Source organism: Chiroxiphia lanceolata, chromosome 5, assembly GCF_009829145.1.
Source record: "Chiroxiphia lanceolata isolate bChiLan1 chromosome 5, bChiLan1.pri, whole genome shotgun sequence".
In the NCBI taxonomy this organism is placed as follows: Eukaryota; Metazoa; Chordata; class Aves; order Passeriformes; family Pipridae; genus Chiroxiphia; species Chiroxiphia lanceolata.
In genome coordinates, this window is record NC_045641.1 from 2943284 (window position 1) to 2950286 (window position 7003).

Sequence of the window (7003 nt, forward strand, 5' to 3'; positions counted from 1 at the left end):
TCTTCCTTCCAGCACAAATTTCTTGGGATTCTCCAGCACATCCCCTTCTAAACTGTTCCACAGGACAACTTGCCCAGTGCTCTTTTTTCATTTCCTTGGAGCTGTGTCCCTTGTGTTCCTGAAGGAACCTCAAAGCTCGTTGAAAAATGGAGAATTTCCTCACTGAAAGGGTTGTCAGGCATTAGGACAAGATTCCCAGGCAGTGATGGAATCACCATCCCAGGAAGTGTTCAAGAAATGCGTAGATGTGCTTTTTGGGGACATGGTTTAGTGATGGGTTTGGTAATATGGGTTAATAGTTGGACTTGATGATCTTAGAGGGCTTTTCCAACACAAACTGTTCCATGAATCAGTTGTTAAGGACTTGGAATTTATAGTGGCTTCTAGGAGGGCAACTCTCTGGAATCTTTTCTGCATCAGCTTCAAGACTCCTGCAGAGGTTTTTGCAAACTAATTCTTCACATTTCCTGAATTCTGTTCTCCAGGATTTGAACTCCCAGAAATTTTCTCAGGTTCTTGGAGGTTTGATGACGAATCAAACCTCACTGCCCCGCAGCTGTGTTGTGCAGTCTGATGTTGCCTTTCAGAATTAGGGTCAGATCAGGAGAGAGGAAGGATTTAACACTGCAAAAGAATATTTAAAATGCCAGAATTCAGCCCTACAAGGGACCATGTGAGTCATCAGGAGCAGAGTCACAGTGCAAAGGGAATGAGACCTTCACTGCTGCCTTTTCTGCATGACCTTGTCCCTGGCACAGCACCTCCTTGGGCTTCAGCTTCCCTGCATTTCCTGTTTACAGGGAATCTGTCTCTCTTTCAGGAGAGCTGAGAAAAAAGATGCCCCAAACTGATAATGCCATTACCATTTTTGCTTGAGAATGGCTCCTGTCCACACACATCAAATGCAAAATTAATAATACCCACAAGGACAGTCATTAAAGTCTCTCAGTTTCAGTCCAGACTCCTTAAAAACCTTTGCAGCTTGGTCCTACCTGGAGATCAGTGGAAAACAGAGGTTTTTTGACAATCCACAACACCAGCATCTGGTAGGTGATGGGTCTGAAAAGGGATTTCTTTGGTCTCTGTGGGGTGGGGTCAAAAAGGGTGGGATCTGGATGACAGAAGGAGAAACCCCGAGGGACACAGAGGAGCAGAACATACCCCTGGTGGCACTGGTGGGGGTGTGAAGGTTGGTTATGCAGCAGGAGGAGGCACTGCTGGCAGATCTTCAGCTCCTGGACCAGGCATTCGTGTGAAAAGGAACACTCAGGAGCCGACCTTATTTATGCCCTGAGGCTTTAAAATCCACGTGTTCTTGGGTGACACCCCAGAGCTCTGATCTCCAACCCCAGATGGATGTTCTTGGAGAGTTGGAAACAGCTGGAGACTGTTTTGTGTGCTGGTGTAAAAGGTATTGGGATCCTTCTGAAACGTGGCAGTAGGAGAAGTGCAGATGCAACCAGGTTTGTTGAGGATTTGTAACTCCTTTAGAGTAAAATCAATAACAAGGGATGGCAGGTTTCAGAAGGAAAAAACCCTTGGAATGGGACTGGTCAAGAGTGGACCAAAAGGACATAGTACATCTGGCCTATGACATCTGTTTTGGGAGAAAGGGCCCAAAATAAATGTTCTAAAAGTATTAACATTTCTCTATTGACTTTAAATGTGACCAGGAATGAATGTCTCATATCCCTTCCCTTCCTTTCCCTTCCCTTCCCAAACCTTCCCTTCCCTTTTCATCTAGGGAAAAAACCCTACACACTCTTCGGGGATATTAGTGAGCTGATCTAAGGAAACATAGGCAGGTGGAAGATTCAGAGATATTCCACTGCCCTTCAGCAGCAAAAATAATCAGTGGGAATCTTATCTGCTCTGGACAGAGCTGAACACTTTTGTTGGTGAGGCAGAAGATCTTGAGGCAGACTAGAAATGCCAGAGCTCGAGTCCCCAAGTCCAGCTGGGTCATGGAATGACTGTGGACAGGTCTTTGTCTTAGTCCTACAAGTTCCCTGACTTGTTCCCCCTCTCTCCATCTCACATGGAGCATTGGCTGAGGCAGAGGTTAACTTTTGTGATTTTTGTGATTGAGGATTCACCTTGTCCATTTGCAAGCCAAGATGCCTCTGGCATCACTGTTCCCTACAGCCCTGCAGGACTGAGGAGGGACCACAGGCACCTGAGAGGCTGCACCACCCAGGCTGGTGCCAAAAGCATCTCAGGAACATGTGGGTTGGGTGGGAAGGCAGAACAGATGGTTGTGGATGCTGTGTTTAGAAACACGGGACAGGGAGGTGCGGGAGGATTCAATAACTTTAAGGTCGTGCACCCAGTGGAAATTCAACCCATGTGTCCTGCATGACAGTCCACTAGACCTGGCTTTTCTTCTTGTAGCCCTTGGCTGGAGAGCAGCACAAGGTGGGGTTAGTAACAGGAATCTGGAAGCAAGAGCCTGTGGTTCACGCAGTGGACAGGTGGACCAGTCACACAGAGTTATCATCTGTGGGGAAAATAACTCTGCCCAAAGGGATCAGGATGAGTCAGACTAAGGATGTTGTAATTGGATAAAAATACCTGTGCTTTCTTGCAGTTCAGCTAATCCACACCAACAGTTCAGTGGGATTTACTTCCCTATGACAACAAGAGCACAGACTCATGGGATTTTAGGGCAAAAATGCACCAGGTACATCTTTAACAAAAGATGATTTAAGTGAAATCTCTTGGCCGCCTTTGTCCTCTGCTCCACTCAAATTGACTTTCACCCATTTCAGCTTAGGAGAAGAATTAATTTGGGGAGTGAATATGCAGCAGGTTGCTCTTCTCTGGGCAGATACCTGTCTCCAAGCAGGCAGCAGGGGGGCTGAGGTCAGCAGAGGCAGCTGAATTTTCATTAGGAACAGATCCTTTTATCACGGTTTACAGCTCCGGACACAGAAATCAGGAAGGACATCGGGCTGCTGCTTTTAACCTTTGTTGTGTCTTTATTCAGTGTGTGACATCATCCTATTGATGAAGGTCAGGTTGATCTCAGGTCTTTTCTGACTCATTGAATATTAGGGATGGCTGGAGGCAGGAGAAGCCAGTGATTTGATGTGACAGGTCAGGAGGGAGCACACCAGCAGTGCAGCAGGACACGGGCTGCAGGAAGGGGTGATGCCATGATCCACTGTGACAAGAGGAGAGCTGGATGGATGGACCAACGGCCTGGAATGAACCCAGCAAGGGCAGGGTAGAAAGAGGCAAAACCCTAAAAACCCTTTGGTCTGTGTCCATTCCCACTTCAATGGGACAAATCCAGAATGACCTTCCTTAGCTGCTGATGGGATCACAGATTTGTTGTGTGAGATTTGTGACATCATAAACCAAGACTCTTCCTTAAAGTACATCTCATTTCACCCCCTGCCATGGGCAGGGACACCTTCCACTATCCCAGGTTGCTCCAAGCCCTGGTCAGCCTGGCCTTGAACACTTCCAGGGATCCAGGGGCAGCCACGGCTTCCCTGAGCTGCTTGTGCCAGGGCCTCCCCCCCCTCACTCACAGTAGGGCATTTCTTCCTAATATCTAACCTAAACCTACCTTATTTCAGTATAAAGCCATTAATCCTCTGTCTAAAGATGCAGGGCACTTGTGAACTGCAGTCCAGGCTGGATCCAGGATGTGGCCATCAGAGCAGGAGAGGAGCAGGAGCAAGGACTCTGCTCTGCAGATCCATGGCCATGGAAAAGAAAGGCAGGAGGCAGGACCTGTGGTATCCACCACTCCACTGCTTGGCCAACCTGGAACTTGCATTTAGCAAAACATGCATTTAAAAGACGCCAGGTTTGCTCCCAGGTGATTTTTCCTGGCCCTTCCCCCAAAGGGCTGTTTCTCATGCATTCAGCATCTGAGTATTTTGAGAAATTCCTGTTCCTCCAGGCTCAGGAAGGCAGGGACCAGTTGGGAGCTATTTCCTTTCAGCCCTCTTGCCTTCCTATCCTGGGAAATTTTGTGCCAGCTGTGGTCACCTGTTTGATTTCTCTTTCAGTGGCTGCCTTCCTCCACAAATTAATTTTGATTATTTAAGCTTGTCTTGCCTGGCAGGGAGGGATCTCTTAGTGGTGTGAGTTTGAAGAACTCACTCTCTATATCTTTCTTTTTCCCCTGCACCGAGTCTAATTTTGTGGTTCCCTGACTTGCCCAAAAATAACCTTCAGCCCTAATTCTGAACTGTCATATTCATTACATCCCAGCTGTCTGCAGACAGGGCTTATCACTTGCAATCCACTCAGTTACACTTGTGATTAAAACTGATTGCAAATGTGATCCTGGCTGCTCAGGCTGGAAATTGGGAACGTCTTCATAATTTCTGACAGCGGATCATGAAGCCTTGGATGAGCCTGGCAGGGCTGCAGAGCCAGGACAAGATCTTTGCAGGTCAGTGGGAGTGGGAGGAGAATATTCATCTGTGAGAAAGAGAGAGGAGATGGTGATTTGGGAGGAAAAAAAACATGTAGAAGAGATGAGGATGAAGATCCACAAGTTGAAACCTGAAAAGACAGGGGATGAAAACTAAGCTCAGCTCTTGACTGCCAGGGCCATCCCTGGGAATAGGTGATGGAGGCAGTTGTGTAGCAGAGAAAACCAGACCACATAAACCTTCACTCAGTTTTGGGCACCAGTAACTCATGGAATCAGTGTAGATGTTCCTGGGAAAACAACTGTTGTGCTTCTTCCCAAAAACAGTAGCAGCATGTCATAGTCTCCAGGACTCTTCTGTATCTACTTCTACTCCAGCCTGTTCCCTTTGCAAACCTGGAGCCATTTGTCCCCTGTTTGATCAGAGCAGGGCTGCAAAATTGTGCTTTGCAAGAGTGATGGAGCCTTGAATGTGATCAGAGAGTTTGTACCTCGCTCCAAACCTGAAAAGGGCTCCACCATCTATCTGTTGGCCTGAATTTCACAGCTTGATTTCACAGATTTATGTACCTAAAATTAACTACAGAGTTTACATTTATTTAATCTTTGCTTTATATCAAAACCCACTTGTTTTCTCCATTGAGGGTCCAGTGCCTTGTGTTGAACTGAAGCCTGATTTCCAGAGTTTGTTCTGAAGAGACTAAAAATCCAGCCCTTTCCAGCATGTTAAATCCTCTCCCTGATTCACCTCAGTCTTTATTCCCTCCAGCCTGACTTGAGTTATACTTCATTCCCTCTCTGAAGAGAGTCTCCCAACATATCCATAAGGAGGTGCCTCTCCAGCTTCCTTGTTATGAACTGAACAGGGTAAGTGTTTTTTGACATATCTCCTGGTCAGAGAGTGTCTTCCAGACTTTTGAGTCATTTTTATTGCCCTCCTCTGATGTCTCTCCAAGCATTGAATATTCCCTTGCAGGCACAGACATCAGAACTGGGTGTCCCCAATTCCTCCATACCCAGATGTAAAATGACTTGCCTTGTCTAACTCAACATGCCCCCGTTTGTGCATCCAAAAGCTGAATTAACTCTTCTGATGGATTTAGGGCATTGCTTTAAGACCTTTTTTTCAAATAATTGGACTGGCCTGGCTGTCTTGGAGCTGCTGCTTTCCAGCACAGGCTCTCCCCCTCCTGCCCATTCTCCAAGGGGTTTTTTGTTTATAAAAGGAAACCTCTGCAGAGAGCTACATCTGTGCCCTGTGATCATCTCACTCCAGGCATGGAGCTGATGTGCTCCATGTGCCAGGAGCCCTGTCACAAACATTGTCCCGTAGTGAGCACAGACACAAATATAGTCTTTTTTTTTTTTTTTTTCCTGCAGATTCCCTCTTTCTCTGTATCATCAGAAGCTCTCAAAGTATTGAGATCCCTGGAAATGTTCAAGGGCGGGTTGGATGGAACTTAGAGCAACATGGTCTAGAGGAAGGTGTCCCTGCCCATGGCACGAGTTGGAACGAGGAGATCTCTAAGGTCCCTTGCAGCCCAAACCATTCTGTGAATCTGTGTTGGTTGTAAGTCAGAGCTCAGCTGAGACAACCCGTGTCATTCATGTGTAAAAACGCATTTTCCTGAAGTTCCTGCAGAGCTCATTTTCTAAGCCTCATTAGTATTCATGTTAATTTGCATACCCAGGGTGCACCGCGGGGCGGGAGGTGCAATCCTGGTAGTAATTTTCATTTTTTTTCGTGAGAAAACTGGGGTCAGAACATGGATTTTAGTTATTTCACTGATGAAGAGTCCAGCTGGAGTGGCAAAAGGTTGAATTTGGGATTTCTCCAAAGGTCGCCATGTGCTAGAGGGACAGCCATGGGATGGTGTGTATGTGGAATGAATAAAAGCCCTACACTGGTTTCTTTTCATATCGTATAAATCTTTTGCCTTTTACTAAAGATTTCCGTGGAGAGGAACAAGTACGAGTGTAAAATAATTTTTTGAGGCTTCACTGAGGGGAAGCTGTCCTTTTGCAGTGAAAAAACAGAAAAAAGGTTAGATGCATCTGTAATAACTTAAGGAATAAACAGGACAGAGGTTCGTGTTACAGGTGGGGTGATGTGGGGTGCATCATTGGAATTTTCTGCATCCAGGTCTGGGATCTTCAGCACAGGAAAGATATAGAGCTGCTGGAGTGGGACCAGAGGAGGCCCTGGAGCTGCTCCCAGGGCTGGAGCCCCTCTGCTCTGGAACCAGGCTGGGAGAGCTGGGGGGGTTCACCTGGAGAAGAGAAGGATCCAGGGAGAGCTGAGAGCCCCTTCCAGGGCCTGAAGGGGCTCCAGAAGAGCTGGAAAGGAACTTGAGACAAGGGATGAAGGGACAGGACAAGGGGGAATGGGTTTAACTGAAAGAGAGTAGGTTTAGATGAGACACTGGAAGGAATTCTTGCTTTTGAGGGTGGGGAGGCCCTGGCACAGGTTGCCCAGAGAATCTGTGGCTGCCCCTGGATCTCTGGAAGTGTCCAAGGCCAGGTTGGATGGAGCTTGGAGCAACCTGGTCTCATGGAAGGTGTCCCTGCCCATGGCAGCTGGTTGGAACTGGATGGTCTTTAAGGTTCCAT

At 47.1% G+C, this 7003-nt stretch overlaps 1 non-coding gene across 1 annotated transcript; it reads left to right on the forward strand.

Moving 5' to 3' along the window:
• Positions 1-6292: 6292 nt before the first annotated feature.
• On the forward strand, positions 6293-6407 carry LOC116787788. The gene has a single exon (XR_004357453.1). It is a non-coding gene; the product is annotated as a U5 spliceosomal RNA (small nuclear RNA).
• Positions 6408-7003: the final 596 nt, after the last annotated feature.